At 41.7% G+C, this 20,757-nt stretch overlaps 1 protein-coding gene and 1 long non-coding RNA gene across 6 annotated transcripts in view; one reads left to right on the top strand and one right to left on the bottom strand.

The window, feature by feature from the left end:
• CNOT2 (CCR4-NOT transcription complex subunit 2) overlaps positions 1-12,521 on the bottom strand; it is a 58,184-nt gene extending 45,663 nt beyond the window's left edge. For 2 of the 5 annotated variants that reach the window (XM_081211961.1, XM_081211959.1), the window contains exon 1: positions 11,562-11,697. The gene's annotated coding sequence lies outside the window, so the exon portion shown is untranslated. Of the gene's footprint in view, positions 1-11,561; positions 11,698-12,168 lie in introns of those variants that run through there. The other 3 variants (XM_081211964.1, XM_081211963.1, XM_081211958.1) reach the window with 3 other exon arrangements.
• A 1,886-nt stretch (positions 12,522-14,407) lies between these two features.
• Positions 14,408-20,084, top strand: LOC308596769. The gene is made up of 2 exons (XR_014012700.1): positions 14,408-17,566; positions 17,598-20,084. It is a non-coding gene; the product is annotated as an uncharacterized lncRNA (long non-coding RNA).
• The last annotated feature ends 673 nt before the right edge of the window (positions 20,085-20,757 follow it).

Genomic DNA, 20,757 nt, shown 5'->3' on the forward strand with positions numbered 1-20,757 from the left:
GCATGCCTCTAGTTAAGAACAGTTTCAGGTTAAGAACGTACCTCTGGAATGAATTAAGTTCGTAACTAGAGGTACCACTGTACTAAATATCCCTTCTTGGGGGAGGTGGCAGACAGGATTGTAGTGGGACAGCTGCAGGCATTCTTGGATGACACAAATTCAGTTCCAATCTGGGTTCAGGCCAAGCCATGGGATTGAGTCTGTCTTGGTCGCCCTGACAGATTACCCTTCCAGAGAGTGGAACAAGGGGAATGTGACCTTACTCCTGCATTGGTACTACATCATTAGATTACTGCAATGCACTCTATGTAGGGCTTCCCTGTGGCAACACTCACAGTTTGGAACCAGTGTTAGAAAGTGAGATATAAAAGCTAGGAGCCAAATTGCTAGAAAAATAAGCCATATTCAAGTTACTGATGTGGATGATTTCCACATTATTATGATGTGGTTAAATGCTTCTTCGTGAGCAATGTGGACTCATGGAACTAGAATGGTGTGTTCAACCTGGAGTAGAATCGGAAGGTGTAGCAAACCTTGCAGCAGAAGGCTGACACTATGATTGTTCTATGCAACTCCATAAGCTGTCCCTTAATGGCACTGGACTTAAAAGGAAGCAGCTGTAAATGTTATCAAGACTAGGAATAGAAGAGGAATGGATTCCAAGGCAGACTCACTTGATCAATCTGGGCTGATCATAAGTGTACGTGTAGTTCAGCCTCATTTACCTTATATACAATCAACTACCAAAAGCTTTCAACGTAACTGTAGGGGAAGATATAAAAGTGATCTTGAGCTGTAATCATGAGAGGGGAGATGCTCAGGTGGTGTTTCATACATTTCTTGCTGGTGGTGCAGTCAATATCAAGTCAAATGATACAGACACACTCATAATGATGGTCTATGACCTCACTTGAACCGTCAAAAAGCAGATTGGTTCAAGCAGATATTCAACAGGTTCATCAGCATAAGGAAGATCATGCACAAAATTTGAATTCCAGCCTCTCTCAAACGTGTTCTAACAAGTACTGCAAACACACGCTACTTTACAGAGCCTCAAAACTAGTTCTCTTCAGGAAAGTTCTTAGGATTGATATGCTCGACCTATTTTCAACTCTTGGAAATAACAAAACCTTGAATTCTGATACAGAAAGGGATGCTACAACTTTCATCCAACCCATGGTGCACTCTGGAAAGAACATAACTGTAGACAGTCATGTAAGGCTCTACAATCAGCTTGCCACCAAAACAACTCAGATCATCTGAATCCTTATGGCCGAAGTCTTCAACTTTTTTCAAACCCAGGCTCCACCTTTACCCAGACATCCATCTGAGGATCCATTTCTTAATTTCTTTATCATTTATAGTAGTGCTGCTGTTGTAACCTACCTTTGATCAGACTATGTCCAGCAATGAGTCCCAAGCCACCAGCTGAATACTACATGTCTAAACTGTCTGATCAAAGGAGTAATTTTTGCTGCATATGATTTGAGCCGTCTGAAACAAAACAAAAAGAAAATGTGTACAGTCCACCATTTGTACACTCCACTGGCCCACTGATAAACTCTTCCAGACTAGTTTTCATGGTAAAAAACCCTGTAAGCTACTATTTTATACAGGCAGAACAAATAACCTAGCAGTACAGCCCTTAGTCCATTGTAAAGATCAGGGACACAAAGAATGAAATAACCCAGTACATCTATACACTACTTCTCAATGCTTGTTTCCTTTCCTCTTTATTCTGCACATGTATTTTCTTGGCTGAAAAATGGTACAACTGTACAAAAGCAGGTAAATTTTAGTTTTTATTCTATAAAAGCACCCTCTCACACCACATGGGGAGAGAAGCTAAGAAATGTGGTAGATTGCAAAGACCAAACCACTTTAAGTTATTGGGGTAAGGAGTAATGAGCAAAACAGTGGTTTTTATATTTTGCACTATTTTCAATACAGCATACGAACAACTGTTGTACAAACTGCTCTAATAACTTATTTCCAGGTAAACACTCTGCTCATAAAATTTAAACTCAAAAGTTTAGCATCTCCCAAAGGTATATGTACTAGATGGTATTTCCTTCTTTGACACAATCCGCCCAAAAAATTCAGTGGGAATGTGGCCAGCTTCACCTTTAAAGTGTGCCTGTTCCAACTAGAGTTGTAGCTAAGTTTCTTCTGGTACTTCAAGAACATGAAATATATTGGGTGATATCCACTGTTAGTCATACTCAGAACTGACTCACCAAAAATCAATCCTACTGATTTCAGTGGAACTCCTGAGCATTCTAGTTTGGTATCACCTATTACGTATAACAGCTGATAAAAGTGGTTAAGTATGGTAAATTTGTGAAAATATAACTCGCCTTTGTTTTATTGAAACAACAACTACCCAAAGAAGAAGATGTAAGTTGTTACAACCCCTGGTACATATATATATTTGACAATTAGGAAACTAAAAAAGAAAAGATAATAGAAAAGATCAACATTGTAACAAACAAAAAGTAAGTTATGTTATCTGAGCTTAGAAGCATTTTCACACATAAACATAAAAAAATAATTTCTGGAGAAAAGGCTCAAAGATATAAACACCACCACAATGTAATTAAGAAGTTGCAATAAATTTGAATATCAAATACACTTTATAATTCTATCCAGTGTTACTTCACATAGCAAGCATCAACGTAACTGAGTAAATGATGATTAATTCTATTCCAATCCCAGTAAATGTATTTTTTCTTAAAACAACAATATAACTTCTTCTATTTATCTAAACAGTATTTGTGTCTGAAAGACCAATTGCTTCCTATTCTGAATTTTTATGGCAAGCCTCAAGGTCTTCAGAAAATGGAAGGTCTGAATGAAATGAAAGCAGCTTCTCAACTCTTTTCACATATTTATGAATCTAGTCTAGTCCAGCGCTCTGCAATGTAGGAATCTCATCTAAAGCATCCATCACAGATGGCCATCCAAACTCTGCTTTAAAACTTCCACCTTCCAAGGGGCTCCCAATCCACCGTCAAGCAGCTCTTACTGTCAGAAGGTTCTTTTTGATGCTTAGTCTGAATCTCCTCTCTTGTAGCTTCTTGTCAACATCCTTCTTAAATTCTGGTGGCCAAAACTGGACACAGTACTACAGATGTGGGCTGGCCAAGGCAGAATACAGCGAGACCATTACTTCCCTTGAACAGGCAGGACACTAGACTTCTGTTGGTACAGCCTAGACTAGCATTAGCTGTTTTTGCTGCTGCATCACACTCACGTTTAGCTCTTGTTTAGCTTGTGGCCTATCTAAAATTCCTCAATCCTTTTCACACGTACTACTGGCCAGCCAAGTTTCCCCCATCTTATATTTGTACAGCTGGTTCTTCCTGCCTAAGTGTAGAATCATGCATTTATCCCTACTGAAATTCATTTTGTTAGTTTTGGTCCAGTTCTCCAATCTATTAAGGTCATCTTGAATCCTTGATTATGTACAGTGGTGCCCCGCAAGACGAATGCCTCGCAAGACGAAAAACTCGCTAGACGAAAGGATTTTGCGGTTTTTTAGCTGCTTCGCAAGACGAATTTCACTATGGGCTTGCTTCGCAAGACGAAAACGTCTTGCAAGTTTGTTTCCTTTTTCTTAACACCGTTAATACAGTTGCGACTTGACTTCGAGGAGCAACTCATAGAACACGGTGTGGTAGCCTTTTTCGAGGTTTTTGGTGATTTTTGAAGCTTTTCCAAAACTTTTCCGACACCATGTTTCGCAAGACGAAAAAACCGCAAGACGAAAAAACTCACGGAACGAATTAATTTCGTCTTGTGAGGCACCACTGTATTCTACACCCTCCCAGAATGGTGTCTTCTGCAAATTTGCTGAGCATCCCCTCAATTCCTTCATCCAAGTAATTTATAAAGATGTTGAACAATGGGCCCAGGACAAAACCCTGCAGTACCCCACTTTTCACTTTTATCCAGGATGACACGAAACCATTAGTGAGCACTCTTTGGGTTTGGTCAGTCAACCAGCTACCAATCCACCTAACAGTAACTTTGTCCAGCCCCCATTTTACCAGCTTCTCTGCAGGAATATCATGGAGGACTCTGTCATGACTTGTTTCTGAGAAACCCATGCTTGCGTCTTAGTAATCACAACTTTCCTAAGTGCTCATAGACCATTTAATTATCTGTTCTAGGACCTTGCCTAGTGCAGATGTCAAACTGACCAGTCAGTAGTTACATAGGTCTACTTTTTCCCCCTTTATGGAGATGCAGACAACATTTGCCTGCCTCCAATCTGCAGGGACCTCACCTGTCTCCAAGAATTCTCAACGATTATAGACAGGCTCTGAGATTACATCCACAAGCTGCTTTAGTACCCTTGGATGCAGCTCATCACGTCCTGGAGATTTGAATTCATTTAAAGTAGTTAGGTGTTCCCTTACCACCTCTTTTCCTATATTGGGTTGAAGCTCTCTCCTTGCATCATTTATTATGTTATCACCAGGTTGGGCACTGCTTTCCTTTTAAGGGAAGACAAAGGTAAAGTACATGTTGAGTAGTTCCACCTTCTCTCTGCCACCGAAGAGTATTTCTCCATGCAGAAGACCTAATACATTCTTTCTTTCTTTCTTTCTTTCTTTTGCTTTTTCAAACATGGTTGAGGAAAGCTTTAAAAATTATTTTTAACCTCTCTTGAAGGCCTGAGCTAATTTCTGAGCTCTGGTCTGCTTGACCTTCTCCCGACATTTGTTGGCTGCTCATGTATAGTCTTACTTTGTGATTTCCCTTTTCTTCCATTTCTTATACATGCCGTTGTTAAATCTCAGCTCATCTGTAGCCACACTAGTTTCTTTAGATGCCTCCCACTTTCCTTTCTTGTTGGAACTGTCTGCATTTGGGCCTTCAATATTTCTCCTTTAAGTAACTCCCATTCCTCTTGGACTCCCTTCTCTTCGAATGTTTCTGACCATGGGATCTCACCCAGAAGTTACTTAAGCATTTTGAAATCTGCCTTCTTAAAGTCCAGGGTGCATGTCCAACTACACTCAGCTTTCCCTTACCTCTATCATGAAACCCAGGAGGACATGATCACTTCCTCTCAAGGTTCCCTGTACTTCCACTTTGTCAACCAGTTCCTCCATTAGGTTCAAGACACATGATCCCCTTATTGCTTCTTCAAGCTTCTGGGAAATGAAATTATTGTCAGCGAAGAAAGTGAGGAATTTGTTGGACTTTACATTCTTGGCTGAGATTGAGTTCCAACAGATTTCAGGGTAGCTGAAGTATCCCATGATTACTTTATCTCTCCTTTTTGAATGTTCGGTAATGTGCTCTAGGAAGGCAATGTTCATATTTTAAGTTCCAATATCATCTTTATACTATTATTCTAGGAAGATGAAAGTGTTTTCATATCAGATTGATTTCATTAATGAAATCCAAATACACATTCCTAATTAATTTATTTCAAATAAGAACAAATATATTTCAAATCCTAATGGGCTTGAACAGTGTTAGAAAGTGGGATAGAAAAGCTAGGAGTCAAATGGCTTTTGGGACCTAGCTTGTGAGAGTCAAAACAGAATGTCTAGTCACCATTGGGGGGGGGGGTGTCGGCAACCCTATTTATTTTGATAAGCATGAACTAATACACCATTCACATAAGTGACATATTGTTAATATCAGTTTTTAGCAGAAATTGTTAATACATGTTTAATTTGGTGTTTACCATAAAAATATTGGTACCATACTTCATTTTTTCCAAACACTCTACTCTTTATTGTTAAACTCTTTGACATATTGTCTAGCCTTAACATATACTTTGAGGTTTAAAGCACATGCATTTCAGTAATCCTTGAATGTCAGCCAGGTGCAAAAAATAGCACCCAGACTTTTTTAGGTTCTCGCAAATGGGAGAATCTTTAGATGCAAAATTCACCTGGTGCCCTCCTAACTTTGAACCCTGGACTTAAAGCTTTCCAAGATACTAAAAACTAATGTCTCTTGTTAAATTTTACTTTACACACTCTGCACTACTCTCTCCCTGGTACCTAGAGAGTCCATTCCTTTTATTCTTGTGCAACTTAACAATGCCAACCAATTTCAAGGTCACATGAAATATAAAAACCTGCCATCTTCAAAATTACCTTTTAATGTACAGTGATAACACAGGGCTGTCCATTTTCTGTACCTCTAACAGAAACTGGATGTGCAGGCATGAGCAGGTGACAACATCTACCTCTATACTATGAAAAGGTGTATCTGCATATTGCATACCAAAAGCACACTAGTAGGCCAGGCAGAGGTTCATTTGGCTACCTGGCAGCATTATAAACAGATTCTGTTTTTACATACTTTAGTTCAAAAGAGCCTCCTAGCATTTGTATACTTCATAACCCAAATAACTGTTTTAAAAATCATTAATTACAGTCCCTCTGCCAAGACAAGGAAATTGTATGAGCTATGGACAGAGGCTCACCAACTCACGTTGCATTCAAGGCCTACAGATTTATTTAGTTTGAGGATGAATATTTTTTAAAATGAAAACAGAATTCTAATATACAATTTTATCCAGAGAAGAGGTCCAACCCTTAAATCAACTCCTCACAACCCACAACTGTTTGAAGGAAGCATGTAGCTTACCTGGCAGAACACAGTCAGATATTTTCTGATCAGAAAGTCTGTCCTGTTATTTGTAACAACCAAACAGCACACAATTTCCATAGAAAGATGGGATATAAATTATTGTAATAAATAAAATCACAGGAAGCCCCAAAGTTGATTTTAGAACCAAGGGTGGTATCCAAACAAGTGTGGCTTAACCACACCCATTCAAAACTATGGCTACCTTAAGCTCATTTATTTCAGTGGATCTAGTCAGAGTATGGCTTAGTTAGATACAACCCTGAATACATAAAGTTAAACGGGATGTTCTGTAATGTTTTTAAATCTAAATGAATAAATTTACTAGTTTAGCTTTTCAATAACCTAATTTGAAGTACTTAATATACAAAAGTATTACCAGTCAAATGTAAACAAGTTTTTAACGGTATGTGTATGCTAAAAGGGCAAGTTTAAATGGCAGGCATATCTGAGTCCCAACACACAAGACTACTACTTGTGGACGTCAGAGCTTTGCATTGTCCACTACTCGGAAATAAATAGGAGAAGCTTTTTATCACAAGGAACCTGCAGGGAGGCCAAATCCTATGCAAAATATGGAATTAGGTTGCAAATCTTTCTATTACCTGTAAAAGTACAATTTTGACTTTTAAAGCTAGTTCAAATGTGCCAAGAAGTTTAATGATGTCACAGGCTACTTGTTAAGCATTTCAATTTTATCACTAAAACTGTTCAATAACAGTATCAACTATGATCGATACCCGAGGCTGCAAGTCTATATCCACTCACCTGGGAGTAACACCACTGAACTCAATGGGGTTCATTTCTGAGCAGGCATATATAGTGTATTTCACACATAATTGCTAAAAACAGAAGCAAGCAACTAGCTAAAGTGATAAATTAAAAATGCTCAGGTGAACATACATATAGAAATGGGTAGAATCTCCATAATATATTGACTTGACTATTCACTACCCTCTTTGACATTCTAATACTATTTCTTCATTCTATGAAGACATCTCATTATACAAACAACTGTTATCGCCTTCACCCTCATGAAATTTCACGTCTAGTGTGTCACAACGTGTGCTGAGATACCTTAACAAACCAAGAAGTGCAGGAGAGTTTCAGAGGACAAAGACTGCCTCAAGTATTATATACTGTCTACACAGAAAGCAACTCCATGTGAAAGTAACATGTAAACAACACGTTACTTAAGTAGTACATAAATAATATTTGATTATTGTGAAAGCATCTACTGTTCTGGGAAACTGCAGCCAATCAGTACATGGAATTTTATTGCCTGTAAATATTACATAATTAGACCAAATTATCTAATATATTAATTTCATCATAAGTTGCCTTAAATAGCCTTTTAAAAGAGAGAAAGAAACTCACACTTGCATTACTCTGAAACTACTGCAAACAATTTTACGAAGGACTTAAGAAATAAAGAAACAGTGATGGTCACAGTGTGGTAACTTTGTGAATATCTATTTTGAATCCTTGAAAGAAACTTGATTTTATATCATTAATTTTTGTATTTCAGATACTCTAGTGAACATGGAATGCACTTCTCTGCATGTTTACTCAGAAATAAGTGTAACTGAATTAAAGTGGGTTTACTTCCAGGTACATGTACACAGAATTGCAGTTTTAATAAGCAAAGAGGAAAGTATCTCCATGGCAAATTGTAGAACATGGTAATGTGCCACTTTAAGTGGCACACTTACATGGAAGTAAGCACCACTGAAACAGTGGAACTAGTTTTGAGTAAACATGCACAGGACTGCTCTGCAAATGAAGTAACTGCCACAACTTATGATTTCCAAGTAATTTATAATTGGATCCAGAGTTCCTTTGAGTGGAACAGGGCTCACAGGATGCCCTCTTGCTTTCTGTGAATTCTATCCTTCTCCTGGAAAGTCTGTTCCAGAAGCCTGAGAGACCCTTCTGAACAGTGGGTGAAGTGGTGTGGGAGTCTGCACTGAGAATCAGCCTCCTCCCACCCGCCTGCTCCCCAGTTCCATCAGCAGGAGCCTCCAATGGATTGCAGTCCCTTCCATTTATAGAAAGGCCAGCTCTGAATCCAACTCTACGAATAACGATGGACAATATCAATCATTATGTTATATATTAGTAATTCCAGAAAATGTCACCTACTCCATGCAACTTTTAGTTACTCGAGTTTAACAGGTAAGTTGTTTGTACTCAAGGTTACAGTCTTTAAACAGTTCAAAATTTTGTGCAGTGAATCCATACACAAGCCATACACCCATTCCTTCATCACCATGGAAAGCCTAACTTTACGGTATAAAAATATCCGCCAGAGACATCAGAAGACCTCTGCTTCAGTTACATGAGCATCTGACAACTTTTCAGGGAGCATCATTGAAGTACAACTTTTTGAGCTTAAGAACTACTCCTGATAATTACTAACCATTTTCTGCAGTTACTTTAGTACATAAATCTAGACATCATGTCTTGCTTAAAATGAGAAGAAACCTCGAAGGCAGTGGTTTTCAACTAGTGTGCCATGGCTCCCCTGAGGTGCCTTGAATGATAGTCAGGGGTGCTGTAGGCAACACTGGCCTCTGTCCCTCTTTCCTTTCTTCCCTCCTCTGATGCCCTCTTGCGCCTCTGCCTCCAAAAGACTTACATAACTGTTTGTTACAGCACCCCTGGCTACAAGCTCCTCAGGTGAATGGTGCCTCTGGGGCTGGCCAGGGGGTGCTTCCCAAGTCCTGCAGGGCAGTGTGAGAAGGCACCTCTCTTTGGGGCGGAGGGGCAGCTCAGAGAATGGGGGCGGCAGCTGCAGCTGCCCAGGACTCCCAAGGAGAGGGGATAAGAGGCAGAGGGAACACTCCACAAGGGAGCATGTTTGAAAAGGGGTTTGGGGCTGCTGACTCTGCAGGCAAAGGGTGACATAACTGGGCTCCTAAGACCCACAGAAAGAATGTAGCTGGGTCAAAGGAGCTGTGGACTCAAAAAGGTTGAAAACCTTTACTCTAAGGCATAACTAATGGTGATGGATGAAAAAATGTCCAGTGCTTTGTTTTTCTGTGGAAAATTTCCCATTTAAGAAGTCCATCAGCAACAATATATGGATCCCAGTTGCAAAAAATATTAGGCAACTTTTTAGCTTTTCTCACTAAATACAAGTAAAATAAACAGTCTGTAATTAGATCAAACTTTATGACATCAGAAAAATTACTGATGAAATTATCCCCATTTGCACACATAAAAATTCCAGAAAAAATATTCTATTCAATTTCTTTCTGAAAAAGCCACACCACTAATATTTTATCAACAGGAAGAAGAAAGTCATGATCTGTAACCATTTTCTGAAGTCACTGAAGTAGAAGTTCACCCTCACAAACAACTATCAGAGTAGCTTTTAGAACTTACACTACATGGACTTTGGTAGAATCTATGCATTTCTCATTAAGAGCTGAATACCCATTTCTGATTTTTTTAAAAAAAGGTATAACCTGCTTGACATTTTACGTCAAACTGTATTAGAAATCTATTGCTGGGCATTAGTTATACAATTTTCATTATCCAGCCTTATCAGTAACATTTGCTCTTTATTAACTTTCCCTTAAAAATGATTTTTCTTAAACAATGGTATGTAAAAGATTTCCCTGCACACATTCATGACATCTTTAAGATCAAAGCTGAAAGTTTCTATTTCAGGAACACCAATGTTTGTTGTTGTCTTTCACCAAATAGTAAACGAATTGAACATTGTTTTTAGAAATGATTTGTGCTTTACGATCAGATGTATTATTTTGTGTATCATATCAAAACAGCTTCTATGTAGTCTTTTAATGTTGATTACTGTGTGTGTGTGTGTGTGTGTGTGTACAGGTTAAATTAATTACCAGCAGCAAAAGAAGACTGACTTTCCACTCCCCTCCCCAAATATTTCACAAGTAATTAATGCTCAGTATTACTCCCACCATAAGTTTTTTTGAAAAACAAACTGTAAATTAGGGATTGAAACAATACACAAATTCCAAGTAGAAAGCTCAGCAGACTCACAAAACTGTTTCTGAATCTTACAGCCTATGCCTAAAATCTAGATGCCAGCAGGCCACACAGGACCAAAACAACCAGCTGCCTGGGATGCTTACAACTCCTCTATAAACTTTACAAGAGCATGTTAAGGTCTACAGTATGGTACTCTGGAATGCCACAAAACATATATTACTTCAAGAACCACCATGCAATTGTAAGAATCACCATGATATTTGCTTAAAAAGCAGGGGCTAGGCAGAAGCTTCAATGCACCCACTGTGCTCTAACATGATCAGTTTTGCAAGTTGCAGTTTGCCAGGGCTGAAAGATGTGCTACATACAAGGCCTCAACTGCGAACTTAAAAGAAAAAAAAAGCAGCCAGGTATCAAAACTCCTTAATGGCCCAAACCATCTCAGTCTCATCAAAAACCTCACTCCTGCTCACTAAACGTTGACAGGATCGGCCACATTATTACACACAGCTTCAACGCGAACAAAGGACAGCCTTGCCACTTCCTCCAGGGAGCTGCTTTTCCACACACACCCCCCCAATGCAATGTTACTATTTACACACACACACACAAACAAACACGTTATCAGTTTACCGCGGGGGAACTGCAGTGCACGCTTCCGAGCGAGCAAAACAAAAACAAGCCCTTCCACGCAAGAAAAACCTCGTCCTGGAAGAGAGAGCGCAACCGCTCACTCGCAAGTTTGTTCTGCAAACCTCGTCGGGGGCCGGAAGGAGGCTCTTCGCAACCGCTGGGTCGTACGGCTGCGGCGAAACACCCCCCATATCCCCCCCAGGCAAATGCAAAGGGACCCCCCCTTCTCCATCCCGGGCCTTCCATCCTAATAAACAGGCCGCCGAGGCCGCTTGGGAGGCGAGAAAGACGCGAGGCGGCGGGAAGGGGCAGAGAGCTCTGCTTTGTCGCTTCCTTACCCGGAGCCTCAGGCATCGGGGGGGACGCGGCGCTTGCACTCGGGTGGCCTAAAGGGCAGCAGCAGGGCGGGAAAGAGGGAGAAGAGCGGAGGCGGCCGCGACTAGGCCGAGCGGCGGCTGGGCGGGAGGCGCAGGCAGGACCCGAGTCGGCCGGCGGCGGCGGCGGGAACGGAAGCAGCGGGCCCAGGGGAGGAGCGGCCGGGCAGAAGCAGGACGCGGCCCTGACGGGCCTCCGCGGTGCCGCCTCCCGCGGCGGGGCTTCCCACCCACCCCCTCCTTGCTCCGGGCCGGGCCTCGGGGCTGCCTGCTCAGAGCCTGCGCGTCGCCTCGCTCGCCCTCCTCCTCCTCTTCCCCTCACGCATCTCTTCTCACCCCCCTCCCTGCTCCTCTCCCTCAGAGAGAGAGAGAGAGAGAGAGAGAGAGAGAGAGAGAGAGACAAAAGCAAACGGAAACCGAGCGGGATGAAGCGGGCCTCGGCCAGCCCGAAGAGGGCCGGAGCCGTCGGGAAGGCCTCCCCCGACGCCCGCCAGCTCCCCCGGGAGCTGCCGAGCTGGGCCGCGGCGGGGGGGAGAGGCGGCGGGGGGAAGGAGAATCGGGCCGAACTCACCGCATGAATTTTCTTGTCCCGAGGATCCAAGATGGCTGAGCACCCTGCACGGAGGATGCTGGGGGAGCGACCTTTACCCTCTGACCCCGCCGCTGCCGTCGTGACCTCGCCGTCGCCGTCGCCGCCGCCCGGCAGTAACCGCGGGACCAGCGCTCGGTGCCGGCCTGCAGGCGCCTGTCCTCCGCCAGAGCCTCTGAGGGGGGAGAAACGCGGCCTGGCTTCTTCGGGCGGGCGCGGAGGAGTCTCGCGGAGCCCGGTCGGCGGGAGGCGCTTGCGGGCCTGAGGAGGAGGAGGAGGATGGCGGCGACGCCAGGCCCGGCTGCGGAGAGAGCGGCCTTGTGGGAGAAGAAGAGCTCCCGAGACATCCGGGGGAAGCGGGGCGGGCGGGCGGGGGAGCCGTTATTTACACGCTGGGAGGGAGGGAACCTTTTACACACGTCCTTGGGAGAGCGAGTTGTGGCGCGGGGGGTCGCCAGAGCCCCTTCATCTGAGCCTGGAGGGGAGGAAGAGGCTCTTTTCTCCTCCCCACCACTGAGGCCAGGATAGTCCCCGGTTTATTCCTATTCCAAAAGCTACGATCAGCCCCCCACCCACCCACCCCAGATGATGAAATTCCTATACGAAACTAGGGATTTGAATGCGCCTTGTCACGCGTGTTCTGTGTGGCACGTAGACAGGGCTTCCCCGTGTGTGGTGTCTTTTGGGTAAGGATTTGACCACTTGGGAAGCAGGCCTAAGAGTAGTACCCATTTCTTCATTGAGGAACGCCTCAGAAGTTTCTAGGAAAGGGATAAGACACTTCTCTTAATGGTTTAAAGACAGGGTTTCTCAAATTAGCGTCTCCAGCTGTTTTTGGACTACAACTCCCATTATTATTATTATTAAAATTTGTAGACCGCCCTTCATCCATAGATCTCAGGGCAGTTCACAATTTAAAGTATTAGCACAAACATGGTACAAAAGCAGAACCAGTGGTCAGGGATGATGGGAATTGCTGTCCGAAAACAGCTGAAGACCCAAGTTTGGGAAACCCTGGTCTAAGATATAAGTCCTAGGATAACTTGTGACACAGAAAAGCGAGTGGTGAGCAGTGGCTACATGGGAGAAGGGGTAAGGACAAAGTGGGGTTAGAATCAACATTTTTCAACTACCATAGCCCCACCCCACCCCCGAAATAGTTTATGGCCCGTTTCCACATGATACTATAAAAACCAAAAGCAGTGTGCCTATGAGGCATTGTACTCCCCTGCCATTGTTATGTCCTTTGCCCCTGTGCATAAAGTGATAGCATTTGAGTGCAGCACCGCCTGGTCTGTTGAACTGGTGTGCTAGCACCTGGTGCCCCAGGTTATATGAGGCACCAGATACATGTAACACCGGATGGGTAAGTTCTTGGTCATCTACCAACATGTTTAAATTGACATACACACACCCTTGTTCCCCCTTACAGAGAAAAGGTGGAGCAAAGAACGGTAGCCAGTAACAGACCATGACACCTCTTAGAGGATAAAGTTCTCTCATTTTCCCATGTGGGAAAATATGTAGGAAAGTTCCAATAACAAAATTTTGAAATGGAGACATTAACAAATCATCTTTTCCCACAAACCTGGCTGAAAGTTCGTGTGTGCAGCACTTTGGAGCCAGTATGAAGGTAAATCTTAGCCACTGAAAAAGATTGGGGCAGAGGTAATCTTTTGTAATCCCGAGTTTGTTGCCCTGAACTACCATTTATAGTATTTTCCATCTCTTGTTCTGTATAAACTTTTAAAGAGTAATATATAAAAAATAGTCTCAAGGGTTTGTTTTTTAAAAAAACAAAATGATTACGTGAAATCCATATTTATAAAGAAAGAACAGGAGCATATTTAATTTTCACATTTCAGGGCATAAATTAACTACTGAAGGATCTAATACAGGTGACAAGGTGCAAAATACAAAACTTAAATCTGTTCATGCAGAAGATCTAAACATACTTTGAAAGAAGTCCTGTTGAGTTCAGTGAGATCGTGTACCCTCTAAAAAGTGTGTTTAGGTTTGTGTCTAGATTTGTGATTTATTTGAGTTTGAGTGGTATAATTATGTTTACATCAGAACCTTTGTATCTGATTAAAAGCCATGTCAAACATACAGATAGCACCTGCATGTAGGAAATTCCCTGCAGGCCTCAGCCAGGTGCTGAATTGCAGCTTCATCTTCTCTTGCTGTGGAATACATGATCTGCCAATAAATGCTATTAATATTTCCACTATGCATATATGGTAATTTGTAGTAGCCCAGTATGAGCTGTCAGGTTGAAGGGTGCCATGGCAACACTTAATTGATTTTATTTTTCAGTAGGGTGTAATGGGATGGTTTGTGTAGGATTTGGAAATTTGGCAATAACAGTTTCACTATTTAAAGAACCCAGAAATAGCAGAGTGTCTTAATGTAACTAGCTCAGCACATTTTCTGCATTTAAGTAGGATTTACCTACGCCATTGGAAATATTTTTGTTTACTTCCTTCCAAACATGTAGAACTGAGAGGTTGTAGTTCAGTGGCATGCTTTGCATGGAGAAGGTCCTAGGTTCAATCTCTGACATCTCCAACTTTTGTAGAATAGGTAAGGTGATTTATTAATGTTTTAAAATAATACTTTATTCCCATTGAATAGAGCAGGATTTATTTAAAGCGTTTTTCATTGCTCTTCAGCTGAATGGGCTCCCAAAAGAGACTTACACAGGATAACAAAATGGTGGCAGTGATGACCACAAACCTGGAAGGCTTTAAAAGAGGGATAGACAAATTTATGAAGGATATTCATATTGATGACTACTAGACATGGTGGTCATGTTCTACCACCACTGTTGGAGGCAGCATACTTCTGAACATCAGGTGCTAGAAACCACAACAGAGAAGAAGGCTGTTGCACTAAGATCCTGCTTGCATAGGCATCTGGTTGGCTGCTGTAAGAACAGGATGCTGGACTAGGTGAACTACTGGCCAGATGCAGTAGTGCTATTCTTACAATCTTACTAATAACAAAGAAAACAGTTGGTAGGCTTGCACTCTGTTGTTGTTGTTTAGTCATTTAGTCATGTCTGACTCTTCGTGACCCCCTGGACCAGAGCATGCCAGGCACTCCTGTCTTCCACTGCCTCCCGCAGTTTGGTCAAACTCATGCTGGTAGCTTCGAGAACACTGTCCAACCGTCTCGTCCTCTGTCGTCCCCTTCTCCTTGTGCCCTCCATCTTTCCCAACATCAGGGTCTTTTCCAGGGAGTCTTCTCTTCTCATGAGGTGGCCAAAGTATTGGAGCCTCAGCTTCAGGATCTGTCCTTCCAGTGAGCACTCAGGGCTGATTTCCTTCAGAATAGATAGGTTTGATCTTCTTGCAGTCCATGGGACTCTCAAGAGTCTCCTCCAGCTCCATAATTCAAAAGCATCAATTCTTTGGCGATCAGCCTTCTTTATGGTCCAGCTCTCACTTCCATACATCACTACTGGGAAAACCATAGCTTTGACTATACGGGCCTTTGTTGGCAAGGTGATGTCTCTGCTCTACAAGACACGATACAAAAGGGGGATGGGGAGAGAAGAGGGTAAAAGCAAACTGAGGCATCAGGTCTTAGAGTCTTACAGTGACTAGCTTGAATAGAAGCTGGTCAGAGATGTGAAGAGTAGCTGAACCTTGTGCAAGAATTTGACCTGAATTATACAACTTTCGTCCTCTTTTCTGGGCCAGTCCATACAGTAGAACCTGGGGAGAATCTCCTTTCTTTTCCCAAGGACCGAGGCCTTAATAGTTCCCAGTAGGTTCCTGCCCCAGAAGTTATGTGGCTCCTCAGATGTGATGAAATTCCTAGATGAATTTCTACCGTCCCTGCAGGGATTTGAATGCACATCGTCACGTTTGATGCCCTTTCACACTTGTCATATGTCACACAGACCTGGCTTCCCAGTGTGTGGCACACATGCCTTTTGTGTAAGAATTTGGCTACTTGTGAAGCAGACCGAAGAGTAGTACCTCTGTTTGTGCTTTGCAGAGCAAATGTTTGTGGCTCAAAAGTTTCTAGGAAAGGGGCATCAACAGGTCTGTTGGAATTGGACTTTTAGTGTGCTCTTAGGGACTCTGTCTTGTTACATATCAGACAGGTGCAGTCAGTATTATCTTTTCAGTGCCTGATGAAGACCTTCCCACAAGCCTTTTAAATAAGTACAGGTTTTTATCCTGGTTTTTAACTGCAATCGACTTGAGATTGAATTTATATATGTTTTTTTATTGTTAAGCACTTCAGGATATTTCCCAGGAAGCTATTCATAAGTGAAAATCAGTCATACTGTAATCAGTGGGATTATGAAACCTACTGCATTTATTTATTTATTTATTTATTTATTTATTTATTTATTTATTTATTTATTTATTTATTTAGGAATTATCAAGACTAGTCTTTTAAGGTGCCACAAGAGTCTCTGATTGTTGTTGGTGCAAGAAACTTACACAGCTAGCCCTCTGGAAATAGTTATTAGAGTTTTCCTGTTCTTTTTAAACCATCTTTGCACTTGTAGAAAGCATCTGGAACTCTGCTTATTTTATATCACCTTATTACATTAAATAATCATAATAATATTTATTATTGTTATATTCTTATCTATACCCTGCCTTTTTCCCTGTTGGGACTCAAGGCATCTTCCAGATAAAACCTAGAATTAGTAAAAACACAGAAAAAACAATCATTAAAAACAATTAAATATTGATGAAATTAAAACTATATACATATATAAAATCAGTTTAAAATATACAAATAAATACAATAAAAATAGCATGGCACCAGCCATCAAAATAAGTAATTTGACCAGAATATAATGTGAGATTAACTGAATAATGAGAAAATCATTAACATCTCTAGTATGTTTGACAAGTACAAAAAATAAATACAGTTTTACAAAACAACTGCTATTCAATGCTGTAACTATGTAGCAGAATGTATAAAATAGTTCCTGTTCAAAATCAAGCCATCAGTACTCCGCTTGTTGACATGAGTAGAAATTTGATATAAAATATTGAGAGAAACTGACTAAATTTGAAACACTGTTACCTCAATTCAGTGAAGCACATATTCCTGTAACTACGCAGACAGTATGAACAACCTTGACAAACATGAAATAGTTCACCAGCTGTTCAGCCCAGAAACAACTATATGTGATTGACAGTTATGCTTCCCAAGTCCTGACCCACTACAGTTCAGAGGAAGAAGCTACAAAACGTATTATAACTTCACAACAACTGGCAGATGGTACCAGCTGCAGTGGGCTGCTGCTCACCGTAATATGTTGCCCTCTGGGGTGGTCTTGGTCTACTTCAGGAATAGCTAACCATTGGCCCTCTGGATGGTGTTGGAATCCAGCTCCCACCAGCATGTCCAGTAGTCACAGATAATGGGAGTCTTAGACCAGCAACATCAGTATTTTTCAAACTTGGGTCTCCAGATGTTTTTGGACTACAATTCCCATCATCTCTAGCTAGCAATACCAGTGGTCAAGGATGATGAGAATTGTAGTCTGAAAACAGCTGGAGATCCAAGATTGGGAAACACTGATCTAGAGATTGCTGGTTAGTCACACCGGTCTACTTCTTTCTTGTCTCTTTATGACATTGGATCAAATGTCCTTCATCCCTTGTGTTCCTGGAGCTCTATACTGAAGTCACAAGTAAACTCCATTCAGCTTAGTGAGACCTTATTTTGAGTCAACATGTATAGGATTAGTGCTGCCAGTCTCCTGCTGAAAGCAAAAGTGCTTCCTGCTCTGAAGTGTAACCTGAGGTAGGTGTCAAGTAAAGAAGATATGGAAAGATTCACATAATTAATTCCATGCGCAAGAACAAAGTACTGAGATGCATAGAAACTCAAAGAAGAATGAGGAAATGACATACCGTATGATGATGTCTCCTGGGAAAAGGGTAGGTGAACCAGAAGTAATTTACAAATGTTGAAAAGAGCACAAGGATCCAGTGTAAGGTCAAATTGTTTACTAAACTGGGTGTAGCATTTGAGATTAATTCACAAGAGACTATCGTTTTAACTGAGCCCCACTCATCTCTTGCCATGCTCCAAATTCCGCCAGATTTCCCCACACACAAGGAGTGATGAACCTTAGGCCTAGGGTCAAATGCAGTCCTCTAGACTATTCTTTCAAGAGATGGCTGGCTGCACTTCAGAGGGCAATGTATTCCACAATCTGGGTGCAACTACTTGGAAGTCCCTTTCATCCCAACCAGGAGATCTATGGGAGTACGTGTACCAGAATTTTTTGTTTATATAGGTCACAGGACTAGTGGAATCTACCTTCAGTATTTTCCTCAAACCTATCAGGAACTAGATCCCATCACACTCCTAAACTGTGTTCCATTGCTGCACTGCTCTTTTTAAATTTTAAATGATAATTTAAACTGCTCTTAAAGTCCCCAAAGGTCTTCTTACCTGTAATTTAAACTAGCCTACCTGCCACACAGGTGGCGCTGTGGGTTAAACCACAGAGCCTAGGACTTGCCAATCAGAAGGTCGGCGGTTCGAATCCCTGCGACACGGTGAGCTCCCATTGCTCGGCCCCTGCTCCTGCCAACCTAGTAGTTTGAAAGCATGTCAAAGTGCAAGTAGATAAATAGGTACCGCTCCAGCGGGAAGGTAAACTGTGTTTCTGTGCGCTGCTCTAGTTTACCAGAAGCGGCTCAGTCATGCTGGCCACATGACCCGGAAGCTGTATCCCTTGGCCAGTAAAGTGTGATGAGTGCTGCAACCCCAGAGTCGTCTGTGACTGGACCTAATGGTCAGGGATACCTTTACCTTTACCTGCCTTAAACCATTCCTTGTCTCATTCCTTGTGATCAGGTTAAATTAACCAGTGTTTCCTCCCTCTTCTTCCTGGGATCCTTTTAAAAAATTCATTATTTCAAATCCTGAAATATTGGCCCGCATATTCTGCCCATGCCCCTCATTCCACCATCAGCCCTAAAGCACACATTCTCTTTTCTCTAGGCAAAACACATTCAGTTCCTTTAGCCTGGAAATCCTATTGGATTTTTCCTTTAGCCACGTGATTATTTGGGTAGAAGAAACTATTTTCAGCTTGTCAATGGCTTTTAACAAGGTTTTCCAATTTTACTAGTGACAAGAAAATAGCTTGAGCACTGCTCCTTTTGATAATTTGAAAATGCTGCTTCTCGGGCAGTTATCATCACCTAAAACATACATGCTTTTATTTTTGTATACAACAAGTCGGAGTTCGCTTGGACATTTCATTTTGCTGCTAGCTGCCCAGCTCACCCATTTACTGAAATCATTTAACAGTGTTTAGCTCTGATCTCAGTCTGTTTTAAGCATCTCTTTATTTTGCAACACCAAAGTTTTATGGCAAGTGCAATCTAAATCGCTGATTTAAAAAAACCAAACCACTGAACAAAAGCAATCCTAGCACTGACTCAGACGGGCCTAGTGGAATGTAATTGGATAACACTTTCTAATTTGATTTCAAGCCATTTACCTTTCCCACCAATGGGCCACAAATCTTATAGCAGTTTCTTGAAATCAACGATTCGAAAGCATTATAATAATGTGGATGAGCATGGTGGAAAACCCAAGATATAATGCAAGAAGACAACATCTTTACTAAGCCAATTAGTTTGTCAGAGATTAAGCATGTCTGGTATGATCTGCTTTTGTTCTGTCAAGGACCACCACGGTGTAAGCAGTGGCTTTGCTTATACACTGGCTGCGATTTTAAGTGGGGTTGAGCAGATATTAACAACAGCACAAGCCTTACAAACCGACACAAGCAACATCAAAGCTACAGTGTATAAACAAGACCTCGGCCATTGCCTTCTATGGTGAATTATCGCTTATACTTTTTGCCCAGAATAAAAGCATGCAATATTAGAGGAGGGCAACGATCTTGCTTTGAAATCTTTTCTTTCTTTCCGTTGACCAGGAGTGAATGTTTTCATCAGTATATTTTTCAGTAAAGATTAAACGTTCTTCCCCAGTGTATTCACATGCACACACAGACCATAAACAAATCTTAAACCCAGCGATGTCATTCTAATCTAAGGTAACAAAGTCTGCAACTGTCTGTGGCTTTTGTATACAGTATTCGAAATCAGGCACCATCAACAGGTTCATAAGGATTGCCATCAATAAAAATTAAAAGTTGTGTTTAGAGGCACCCTAGGAAGATGTTTAAATTGTTAGGGCATCTGCTAATTCGTTTATTTAGTTGCTTGCATATTTTTTTCAGAGGAGAGATAAGCTGATGAGCGATGTGGAGAATTATCTGAGAGAAAAGACACTGTACACAACATACCTGAGGATGTTGGAAACCAGGGAGCCTAGATATAAGGCTTAGCTAACCAGAGAAAAAGAAACAATGCAATATGATGCATGCTTACTCGGAAGTAAAGTCTCACTTCATTCAGCAGATCTTACCGCAGAAAAAGGTGCATAAAATCACAGCCTAGCAGTGCAGTGCTCTGCGTGTTCAGTCCCCCACTGTGTTCTGTTACTTCTGAGTAATGTGCTTAGGGATTGCAACTCAAGAAATTTTAAGGAAGGGCTGAG

The sequence above is a fragment of the Podarcis bocagei genome, assembly GCF_964188305.1.
Source record: "Podarcis bocagei genome assembly, chromosome: 10".
NCBI lineage: Eukaryota > Metazoa > Chordata > Lepidosauria > Squamata > Lacertidae > Podarcis > Podarcis bocagei.